This window comes from Oncorhynchus clarkii, chromosome 3 (assembly GCF_045791955.1).
Source record: "Oncorhynchus clarkii lewisi isolate Uvic-CL-2024 chromosome 3, UVic_Ocla_1.0, whole genome shotgun sequence".
NCBI lineage: Eukaryota > Metazoa > Chordata > Actinopteri > Salmoniformes > Salmonidae > Oncorhynchus > Oncorhynchus clarkii.
The window spans coordinates 39,821,947-39,834,809 of record NC_092149.1 but is presented as its reverse complement, the minus strand read 5'-3'; the positions used below and the strand labels follow the sequence as shown (position 1 = coordinate 39,834,809).

The following is a 12,863-nucleotide window of genomic DNA, read 5'->3' as shown; positions in this document are numbered from 1 at the left end:
GCAGGACTGTTGGCATAAAACAAGATTGAGATCTGAGCTTGAAGCGAGGATAGTTAAAATGGCAGTTTTCCTAAAATGGACATACAAATAAGAATGTACCAGTGTTTGAACCTGCGTATTTGTAGTGATGTCCACCCGACAGCACTGTAGAGATCACAATGGTGAGTTAGACGTCTCTGACTGGTGACAAAACACAGAGTCAAGAGCCTTCAGTGTAGCGCTGGAGGCTTGCACATAAGTAGTGTCACCATAGTCCGGCACAGAGAGAAAAGTACAACTATTTTCTGACGGCAAAGGTAAAACAAGCTTTTCCTGAAGGTTCTCAAAATGATTAGGCTGTCATTGTAAATAAGATTTTGTTCTTGCCTAGCTAAATAAAGGTCAAATAAAAACATGGGTGATGAAGCTCAACTTCTCATCCCCCCCAAACTCACAGATATTGCTCGGTTTTGACTTCTATGATGCCATCAAATCTATCTACGGTCCCCAAAGAAAAAACATAATCCCAGTGAGATACATAAATGGAGCCACACTCATCAAGGGTAATCATCAGATTCTGGAAAGATGGGCTGAGCACTTCGGCACCCTTCTCAAGAAGGGAAACCCAACTGTACACAACGCACTCAACGAACTGTCCAACATCCCCCTGTCCAGCAATTGGACTCTCCCCCAAGCTTTTCTGGGGTTTTACAAGTCATCAAGGTTCTCAAAAACAACAAGAGCCCAGGCAGAATCCCGGCTGAGATCCATAAGCATGTGTTGAGTTGAGTGGAGAGTGACTGAGTGGATGCTTTCACATACCTCCTCACTCGCCGCCTTCACCTGCTGGTAAATAATATCTGGTCCTCGGAAGCCATATCTCATTTTCAAGCGGAGGATTATCTCTCCTCGCAGCCGCTGGCAAAGTCCTGGTCAGGATTATGCTATACAGCTTGGCAAAACATGTATTTAAAAGCATCCTTCCAGGAACCCAATGTGGCTTCAGACGCGACCGCAGTGCCACCGATACGGTATTTGTGGTAACGCAGGTGCAACAGAAGTGCAGAGATCAGAACCAAGATATGTACCTTGCTTTTATCGATCTCTCCAAGGCTTTCACCACAGTAAACCGCAAGCTCCTGTGGGAACTTCTCGGCAGGCCCAGAGTTCTGTCAAAGTTCCTCAATGTGCTCTGGCAGTTGCATGTCAGAATGCAAGCATGAGTGTGCAGTGAAACAAGGTTGTGTCCTCGCCCTTATCATCTTCAACATGTTTCTCACCACAGTGACTCTCCTCTCACACAAGTCCTTGGAAGATGGATGACAGAGTGGGAATACAGTTCCACCTGAATGGCAATCTTTTCAACTTCCGACACCTCCAAGCCACCACAAATACCTCAACTTAACACATCTTTGAACTACAATATGCAGATGACTGTTCTCTCCTCGCCCACTCACCAGAATCCATGCAGCACTCTCTAAATGTGATCTCCTCCATCAACAACCCCATTGGCCTCAACATCAACATAAAAAAGATGCAAATCATTGTGCAACAAGCCACCACCATTGAGAAATGTCCACTTTACACAAAAATGGTCAATAGCTCGAAGTCGTACCTCACTTCACCTACATCGGCAGTGTCCTGTCCCCAACATGCAGAATTGACAATGACATCCAGGTGGGACTCGCATCTGCTGCCTTTGGTCAACTCAAGTCCGGGGTATTCCAGAACAGGAACCTGGTAATACCCACTAATACCGAGTCTACAAGGCAGTGTGTTAATCCACCCTTTTGTAGGGCTCTGAAGCCTGGACACAGTACAGAAGGCACATTAACCTCTCTTGGGTAAAGGGCAGTATTTTCACATCCGGATGAAATGCATGCCCAAATTCAACTGCCTGCTACTCATCCCCAGAAGATAAGATATGCATAGTATTAGTAGGTTTGGATAGAAAACACTGAAGATTCTAAAACTGTTTGAATCATGTCTGTGAGTATAACAGAACTTATTTAGCAGGTGAAACCCAGAGGAAAAACCATTCAGATGTTATTTTTGAGGTCACTCTCTTTTCAATGGGTTTTCATTGGGAATACAGGTTTCTAAGAGACCTTCTTGCAGTTCCTACCGCTTCCACTGGATGCCACCAGTCTCTAGAAATTGGTTGAGTTTTTTCCTTTGTGTAATGAAGAAGTAGCCCTGTTCAAAACGAGGGTCACTTGTATTGTACGGTTAGATAGTGCGTGTGACCAGAAAGCTAGCTACAGTTTGTTTTCCTCCTGTATTGAACACATATCATCCCGTCTTCAATTTGATCAATTATTTACGTTAAAAACACCTAAAATTGTATTACAAAAGTAGTTTGAAATGTTTTGGAAAAGTTTACAGGTAACTTTTGAGATATTTTGTAGTCACGTTGCGCAAGTTGGAACCAGTGTTTTTCTGGATCATACGCGCCAAATAAATGGACATTTTGGATATATATCGACGGAACTAATTGAACAAAAGGATCATTTGTGATGTTTATGGGACATATTGGAGTGCCAACTAAAGAAGCTCATCAAAGGTAAGGCATTAATTATATTTTTATTTCTGCGTTTTGTGTCGCGCCTGCAGGGTTGAAATATGCTTTTCTCTTTATTTACGGAGGTGCTATCCTCAGATAATAGCATCGTTTGCTTATGCCGAAAAGCCTTTTTGAAATCTGACATGTTGGCTGGATTCACAACAAGTGCAGCTTTAAATTGCTATCTTGCATGTGTGATTTAATGAAAGTTTGATTTTTATAGTAATTTACTTGAATTTGTCACTCTGCATTTTCCCTGGCTGTTGGCATATCCCAGAGAGGTTAACCTGTCTAGAACCCCCGTTCCGCTAGAGGAACCCCTCGCCAACAGCCAATGAAATTGCAGGGCGCCAAATACAAATCAACAGAAATCTCATAAATCAAATTTCTCAAACATACAAGTTTTAGGCACCATTTTAAAGATAACATTCTCGTTAATCCAGCCACAGTGTCCGATTTCAAAAACCCTTTTCAGCTAAACCTCCACAAACGATTATGTTAGGTCACCACCAACTCACAGAAAAACCCAGCCATTTTTCCAGCCAAAGAGAGGAGTCATAAAAAGCACAAAGAGAGAAAATGAATCACTAACCTTTGATGATCTTCATCAGATGACACTCATAGGACTTCAAGTACACAATACATGTATGTTTTGTTCCGTAAAGTTCATATTTATATCCAAAAATCTTATTTTACATTGGCGTGTTACGTTCAGTAGTTCCAAAACATGCAGTGATATTGCAGAGAGCCACATGTATTCACAGAAATACTCATAATAAATGTTGATGAAAATACAAATATTATACATGAAACTTTAGATACACTTCTCCTTAATGCAACCACTGTGTCAGATTTCAAAAAAACTTTACGGAAAAAGCATAATCTGAGAACGGCGCTCAGAACCCAAACCAGCCAGAGAAATATCCACCATGTTGGGTGGTCAACATTATTCATAAATAGCATTATAAATATTCACTTACCTTTGATGATCTTCATCAGAATGCACTCCCAGGAATTGCAGTTCCACAATGTCCATGATTTATGTCCAATTATGTCCAATAGCTTCTTTTGTTAGGGCGTTTGGTGAACAAATCCAAAAGCGCGATCTGGTCCATTCGGACGAAACGTTCCAAAAGGTATATTACAGGTTGAAGAAACTTGTCAAACTAAGTATAGAATCAATCTTTAGGATGTTTTTATCATAAGAGTTCAATAATGTTCCAACCGGAGAATTCCATTGTCTGTAGAAAAGCATTGGAATGAGAGCTACCTCAAGTGAAAGCGTGTGACTGAGAACGAGGCTGTAGGCAGACCCCTTAGTGAAACAGCTCCCATCCGGGCCCCCTTCACACGAGAAGCCTGAAACAATGTTCTAAAGACGGTTGACATCTAGTGGAAGCCTTAGGAAGTGCAAAATAACCCATATCCCACTGTGAATTCGATAGGGGTGAGTTCAAAAACTACAAACCTCAGATTTCGCACCTGTTTGGATTTTTTTCTCTCAGGTTTTTGCCTGCCATATGAGTTCTGTTATACTCACAGACATCATTCAAACAGTTTTAGAAACGTCCGAGGGTTTTCTATCCAATACTAATAATAAGCATATATTAGCATCTGGGACTGAGTAGGAGGCAGTTCACTCTGGGCACGCTATTTATCCAAAAGTGAAAATGCTGCCCCCTATCCCAAACAAGTTTTAACACCCGGTGCCTTCAACGGATCCTGGGCCTATCATAAGAGGACAAGGTACCCTATATCAACAGACAAACCCGAACCATGAGCATTGAAGCGTTTCTTGCTCAGAGACACCTGCATTTGCTGGGGCATATGATCCACAATCACCAGCAGATCCTCTCTGGCCACCTGGAAAATGGACAGAGGTCTGCCGGGGGACAAAATAAAAACACTTAAAGGACTACAGCAAGACCCTACTGAAGTGTTGTGAGATCCATCCTGTAAACATGGAGTGCCTGGCAACAACAACCGCCATACCTGGCATTCCACCTGCCACCTGGGTGTCACACACCTCCAGGACACAATCTCAGAGAGGAGAATTGAACGGTGAGCATAACGGCATCAGTGTGCAGCAGGGGCACCGCTCTCTGGTTTAGAATTCACCTGTCCCTCATGTGGCAAACCTGTGGCTCTCGAATTGGCCTGCACAGCCACATACAATGGCACAAAGAAAGCCCCCCACAACAATCAGGAGCAACGTCAACATCAACATTGATGGAAAACCATAAGCAAGTAAGTGTGTGTGTGTGTGTGCAAATGCGCGTGTGCGTGTCAGGAGTATTACCACCATCAGTCTCAGTGTAATTAGAGGGTTCCCAGACTGATACCTGCTCATTATGTTGTAGATCATAAAACCTCACTGATTACAGAGACGCCAACGTCCCAGGTGTCAGACCTCCCTCAAGCACTGCCACGCGAACACAAACATACACAGTATACACACATTAAAACAATAGCTCCAGGTGTAAGCTGTGTCCTCAGTACCAATGTCACCATCTAAACTCAGTTAGTGTAATCAAGTTAATGTGATGCTAGAGCTGGCTAATGAAGTCATCCTCTCCCATAGCCTAAGGGAGTGGAGTTATGACTTTGTAGTGGGGCTTTCAAACTCAACGTGTGTGTTTTTTACCTTGTAGCCTTAGGGAAAACACCCCTTCCATCTGATGCTAACCCCTTCGCCAAAACACTGGGGCATATTTCCCACGGACAGACAGGAGAGAAGAGAGAAGAGAAGAAGAGAAGAAGAAGAAGAGCGCGCGAGAGAGCGCGAGAGCGAGAGCGAGAGCGAGAGAGAGAGAGAGAGAGAGAGAGAGAGAGAGAGAGAGAGCGAGAGCGAGAGCGAGAGAGAGAGAACAAGTGCGAGAGGCAGAGAAAGAAAGAGAGAAAGAGATGGAGGGGCATAGACAAAATGTGGGGATAAAGGACCAAGAGAAATAATGTAAGCTGGGCTCCTGTATTTCATCAGTTCAACAGCAATGTAGAAACTAAGACAGGCTTCCTGTCAACCTGCGCAACCTCATAACAAATCCCCTTACAGCACGAGACTATTAGCATGTGTGAGACTCTTCCTCACACACTTCTTCACACTAACTCATTCTTTACCAACACATACTCAGACATCCATGCACGGAGACAGAGTCAGACCCAGACATTTATCACATACTAACTGAAAAGAATGGCTTCAGAATATCCCTCCAGTTTGTGTTTCAGGTCCAAATCCCCCAGACAGAACCCATCTTAAATACTTCAGCAGCAGAACCTCTGGCGCCATTGGGGCTCACTGGACTGGGCTAAATCCCGAGGACTGTTGTCTCACTACTGAATAGGCCTGCTCCCCAGCCAGGAACCTGGCTAGCTAGCCCCACAGGAAATCGGCATTCTAATTACCACAATAATACGGTAGCCAATGGAGTGAGGCCCAGGGAGCGCCGTCATTGGAGGTAAAACTTGCCCAAGTTAATCCTGCCCCTGCAGTGTAATGACAGCCTAAGCCGACCATTCATGCTCCCCCCTCCCCTTCCTTCCCCCACCCATTACCACCACCCTCCAAACCCACCTTCTCACCGACATATCAACTCAGAGTCAGACTCAGCCTCCCTATTCCGTTTCAGCTCAGGGGGAAGGAATTAAATCGTCTGGAAGGACATTTTCCATTTTCCTGTACAGCACATACAGACAGTGAATAAAGCCAAGTTAGCCAGGCAGCCACAAAAACACATTCCTGCCTGAATGGTGTTGTGGTCTGTTCTGGCCCAATTACTTCAGAGGTGACTGTCAGGGCACCACACTCTACAGGTCCTCTGAAGGGATAAGGCTAGTTAGGGGATTTAACAGTCATGGAAATCTCTATCAGGGCACCACACTCTACTGGATTTGAACCAGGGACTGGTTAAAACGCTGCTCCACTCGGCAGCCCGGGAGTCATGCGTTAATGAGTCAAACAATAATCAGGCTCCTAAATTGTTTGCCTCCCTCTCATGTAAAATTAAATAAAGAGATGGGAATCCGTGTACAGTACATTAGATGAGGATAGCGTGATGTGGGGACACAAACTCTGTGTTTGAATAAACCTTCTACACGGGCCATTATTATTCAGACTGGCTTAATGCCATATCCTGTCTAAAGGTCAGTTTTTACAGCTTGATTTATAGAGGTGGATCAGAGGCTGTATGGATCATATTACTGTGACATGTGGATCAGACTAATATCCCACAATAAATACTGGAAAAACTGTACTAGAGATACTAGAAATATGGTCATGTGTCTGTTTTGGGAAATGACCTCTAGTCCTCTTTTTGTCTGGATCTCAAGCCAAACCAATAGCACCACCTTAATCCTCTCAAAACAGGAGAGACAGAGATTGAGATTCTCCCTTCCCCAGCAGAAGCCCCATGGGTATCATGCTTTAAATTCTGCCTCCATCTCATTCACATTAACAAATGAGAACATTAATTACATTCCCCCAAAATATCTCAAAAGATGCGTGTGTGTGTGTGTTACTTGTGGTGCGTGCGTGCGTGCGTGGGTGGGTACATACGTGCGCATGTCTGTGTGCCAAACACTTTAGAGCACTGCTAAAATACCTCGGGTGTAGTACAGCAAAATATTACCATACTCCAATTAGGTAAAAACTAATTATGACAATTTGAGAAAACGAGAGACTAAGAGAGAGAGAGAGGGCTACTCTCGGACTGTGTGTGAACAGTTATCTGAGGTAAAGCCTAAAGCCTATTATAAGAAAGCCTCAATGCAGAACTCAGCAGCATCAACAGGCTTCCATTGTCAGCTGTGTCAGTGTCACATGATACCATACCTAAGCACACTAAGACCCATATTAACCACCATTCTCCCTCTAATGCCTTCTCTCCTTTCCCCTGTGATCCGCCTACCTCCATGCATAATCCGAGCCTAAGCTGATTGGTCAGATGGCGCAATTAACAAACAGACAAAGGGAAAGACAGAGGGCTTTTCTCTGCTTTCTCCTTAAAGGGAAAAGGCAGGCCATTGTCACACACTGATCTGAGACTGTTACCACCCTTTGAGATGGACTACAGAGACGGGTTACCACAGACTTGTGGTAATGGAATATGGAGCGGAATGGTATCAAATACATGGTTACATGCCATTCCATTTGCTCCGTTCCAGCGATTATCCCCTCAGCAGACTCCTGTGCTGGTTACTTTAGGCCTAGTGTTTCTGCAGGCAAATGTGGTTGACCATGTGGTATGTCATTTTGTTAGTGTGCAAATTACTCACATATTCTTCAAATAAAGCCAACCAAAGGCTAACCCAAACATTTACTAAGCTGAAATGTCTTATAATGATTCACATGCTCACATTGTCCCACGGAGTTCCCCAAATATTTCCATACACTCCGGTGGGAATAATTCTGCCTACAAATGACATGACTAATATCAAAACACACACACACACACACACACATATATAATCTTCCGTTTGTCCTTGTGGACCAATCCCTTTGTCAACAGCACCCTGTGGGCCGCAGGACAGGGGTGTTCCTGCATTCTTAGGGGCTTTGTGCTAATGTGAGACACTAACACTATACTGCCAAAGTTCCACCAGCCTACATCAAGGACCTGGCTGCTGTCCAGATAGAGACATGAGAGAAATAGAGAGAGAGTGGGCCATTGGGGCATGCCATGTGGGCACCTTCTGCTATTGATCATGAGCTTGCTGGAGGCATGAATGGCATAGTGTCTTATGAAAGGGCACGATTGAGTGTGTGCCTTCTCGCTGCCTACATCTGTACATTAAGGCTGATGGATAGATACAGGACTCCAGATGCTCCCAGTTAGACCCTTTCCTTCTTGATTTGTGTCACTAACAAGCGCATCACAAAAGTTAAAGTTCGGACAGAGATATGGTCTGAAATCCTCCTGTGCTTCAGGCAAGACTACGACATTGTGAAAAGAAAACGACACTTCGTAATGTGTCACATGAACAATTATGAACACATCAATAACCAATGTTTTCACACTAACTATACCCAATTCGAAACCAAACTAAAAAGCAGGTTGTTACATGTGTACCCAAGGGGAGAAAGGATACCTGGTCAGTTGCACAACTGAATTAATTAAACCAAAATGTGTCTTCGGCATTTAACCCCCTGAATCAGAGTGGATTAGGGGGCTGCCTTAATCAAGGTCATCAGCGCCCGGGGAACAGTTGTTGTTGGGGGTTAACTGCCTTGCTTAAGGGCAGAAAGGCAGATTTTTATACCTTGTCGACTCAGGGTTTCAAACCAGCAACCTTTCAGTTACTGGCCCAATGCTCTTAACCACTAGGCTACCTGCCGCTAGGCTACTCTGATTGATAGAGGTATGATGCCAAAGTTAGGAGGATTTTGTCAGGAGGACATAGGATAGAAAGAGAGAGGCTCAAGGGGAAGCCAATAAGCTGCATCTGACAGCCTGCATGTGAAATCGATAGACCTCCCTTCGTTCGGTCTCCCTTCAATACCTGGCTGTGAACAAAGCTGCTCGTGCTCGCTCTGTTCTTACACTCCCTTTACGTATTTAATGGCCTTTTCCACTCTTCATTTGTGTTAAGCACCTCAATTCAACACATACGTGGTCCATTTGTACTTACCTTATTGTGGCTGGTTATATACACTATGCTGGATGCGCCGAAGATGGGGATGGCAACCTAATCTCATGAGATGCTCCATTTCAAAAATTTAAACAGATCCATATCTAAAGTTTCTAGCATGTTTTCTCAGTCATACGTGGGCAAATCTAGCACACTACAAGTGACACATTGCCTTGAATTCGCCACTTTCCCATTCCCAGTTCTCAACCAGTTGGGGGTTGAGAGAGGTTACTAGCAGCTGGCACTTGGAGCCACCGAACCAGCCATGACTTGCCCATCAACAGCCACAGCCGGCTGTCACACTGGGTGGCACCCCTCCGTCCCTTGCATAGTCCCCAGTCCCCACCAACTCTTATACAGGAGAGGGAGTGAGAGGGATAGTGAGAGAGAGAAGCATTAACAGATCTTGGGCCAAGTTCACTCCACACATCTCAAATCTTGCCATTGCACCCAATGCCTGTGGAGATGGAATATCACAGAGAATACTATGTGTTTAGCACTGCCCACAGGGACTGGCCCAACCAGAAATACCACCTGCCCCCGGAGAGACCAGGGTTCCATGTCAAGGCATGTCAAGCCTGCATCCATCACACAGAAAGGCCTCGAGTAGCTGTTTTGTCTCAAGAGAGTGTGTCGATGTCATATTTCCCTGTGGCGGTATCTCAATACAGAATGTTAAAGGGCAGCTCTGTACCCCAGACAATATCATAACATGATCTTGCAACACTGGTATTGGACCTTTCTGTGACCTTACTGACCTGTACATACATGAGGGCGAGCCACAACGCTGATCACGGTCAAGAATCAGAATATATTAGGTGATTTATAAAGGGAAAAAACTGCAGTATAATATTTTTATAAAATCAGCCAATATGCTAATAATAAACACAGGTGAGAGTCTCTTCCCTCTAGGTAGGGGTGAGAAGTAGTAGCACAAGAAGCATCTGTCTTGCTCTTTTTCTGCTTCAGGGAGAGAAACACAGATCTTGTGTATTTTAGATGAGGGATGTTTCCTCTGTTGGAGGATGGAGAATGGGTATTATTCAGTGGTATAAAGTTCTTAATTCGTTTTTTTGAGTATCTGTACTTTACTATTTATAATTTTTGACAACTTTTACTTTTACTTCACTACATTGCTAAAGTAAATAAATGTACATTTTACTCCATACATTTTCCCTGACAACTACTACCCAAAAGAAGTAGTTACATTTTGAATGCTTAGCAAAATGGGTCACAAACCATCACAAATCATCACAATTCACATACTTATCAAGATAACATCCCTTGTCATCCCTACTGCCTCTGATCTGGCGGACTCACCAAACACAAATGCTTTATTTGTAAATTACATCTGGGTGTTGGAGTGTGCCCCTGGAGTGTGCTCCTGGCTATCCATAAATTTACAAGAAGATTGAGCTGTCTGGTTCGCCTAATATAAAGAATTTGAAATTATTTATATTTGTTATATTTATTTTTTATTTAGCCATTACATTTACTCTTAATACTTAAGTATATTTAAAACCAAATACTTTTAGACTTTTCCTGAAGAAGTATTTTACTGGTCAACTTTCACTTTTACTTGAGTGAAAATACAGATACCATAATAGAAAATGACTCAAGTAAGACAATTGAGTTGTTCCACCACTTTCATTATTTTGGCTGTGAAGCAGATGGTGGCATGTATCAAATAACTATGTTGATTACCTTGTCAATAATTGTAGGATAATGAGCAGCACAATTTTAGTATGTATGCATATATTACCATAATTTTATTGAGTTCTCCACCATCTACAACTAAAACTATTTTAATGAGTTGTCCAAAGTAGTACTTTTCAAAGACATTAGAGTGCCTTGTCTGTGATTATTTCAGATAATTCTATTAATCTCTAAACATGCTTTTCTAAGGAATCATACTACACAGAAAGACATCTACCTTGTCATACCCAAATGCATTCACGTTAGCAAAGAGCTAACCTGGTCCCTACCAGGTTAAGCATTTGCTAACGTGAATGCAGTTTGGTATGACAAAGGTAGATGTCTTTCTGTGTAGTATGATGTATTAGAAAAGCATTTCAAAAGGTAGATGTCTTTCTGTAGCAATGTCCATCGCAGTGCATGCATGTGTGTGTATGTGCGTGTGCATATACTTTGCGTACTGTATGTGTGCTATCACAGGGGTTCCTTGGTCATGAATGACCTGTCCTCTCCTTCCTGACACTGATGCTTATTATAGGGTCCTGGAGTTCTTGGGCGACTGGCTCGCCAAGGCCCCAAACAGCCACTCACGGCCCCAAACAGCCACTCACGGCCCCAAACAGCCACTCACGGCCCCAAACAGCCACTCACGGCCCCAAACAGCCACTCACGGCCCCAAACAGCCACTCACGGCCCCAAACAGCCACTCACGGCCCCAAACAGCCACTCACGGCCCCAAACAGCCACTCACAGCCCCAAACAGCCACTCACGGCCCCTTCGGTGGCTAATTCATACTCCTACATCAAGCTGCCAGCTCACATTGTGGATGAAATCTAAGTGAAATGGACTTGCCGGGGCCCTGGGATCAATACCACATTAATATCACCTAGATGGCTGTGCTGGAAGGCTGCAATGACTGTGTAGAGTAGAGGGGGGTGAAGAGGGGCCCAGTAAATCTACCCCCAGGCTGGCAGCTCTGACAGGGGGCTGTGAATGGCTGTGTGGGGCCTCAGTCGCCCATGAGCTCCAGCACCCTATAATAAGCATCAGTGTCAGGGAGGAGAGGACAGGAAACCCCTGCGAGAGCACACATACATACAGTATATGCACACGCCACACACACATGCACTGTGATAAACATTGCGACACTGTTAAAATACCAAATAAGCATATGCAGTGCAAGCAAAAACAGAAAAGGCATACATCACCTTAAAAAACAGCAACAAAAAGGGCAACTGAAAATCCACAACTATTGGAGTAGGAAAGATAGAGGGAAGATTATTGCCAAGTCTATTGTCATTGAAGGGCAGTTGGTCAAAATGCATAATGAGTAGATAAACCATATCTATAGGCTCATGACAGCGTGTATTATGCATGCCATAGAAGACTGATGAAACAATAGGTTATTTAACTATCTCTTATTCACCTTGAGGCAAAGCTGACAACCTAATGGCAACAGCAGCACACCAGGATTCAGTGCAAAGTATTGCATAACTTGCTATCCTAACATCTGGTGTCTCCTAATACTTCAGTCATTTAACTTTTTTGTAATGAGAAAAATTGGTTTTCTGGGTCCCTTGTTGCTGCTGCTAACCTCCAAGAGACCGGTCTTGTTTCTTGACCGCTCCATAATACATTCACATTTGAAGTGACCTTGGCAGGATAAAGAGTGCCACCTCTAATTATCTCCTCCGTTTCTCCCCTAGAGAGTGGTTCCTTTCAGAGCCTCTTTGTTGGCCTGTCGAATTTCCCCCTGGGCTTTGATATGACTGAACACCAGTGGGGGTCCGTGACGTTTAAGATGTGGGAGGACAATACTTTTTTTTAATGATAATGGCTTTTTTTTAATTACAACATATTGGATGACTGTCATTCATATTCCATTCACCCAGCTCAATGTAACCTTGATAGGTTTAGGCTACTACATGACACTCAACGTTTCCCTATGCCCATCATGAGGTTGCTACAACCTAGCTTATGAATTAAAGTTGACAACGTAGG

At 43.7% G+C, this 12,863-nt stretch overlaps 1 protein-coding gene across 3 annotated transcripts in view; it reads right to left on the bottom strand.

The window, feature by feature from the left end:
• Positions 1–12,863, bottom strand: part of LOC139395256 (protein tyrosine phosphatase receptor type Ub) — a 343,039-nt gene that overhangs the window by 313,785 nt on the left and 16,391 nt on the right. The window lies entirely within an intron of this gene.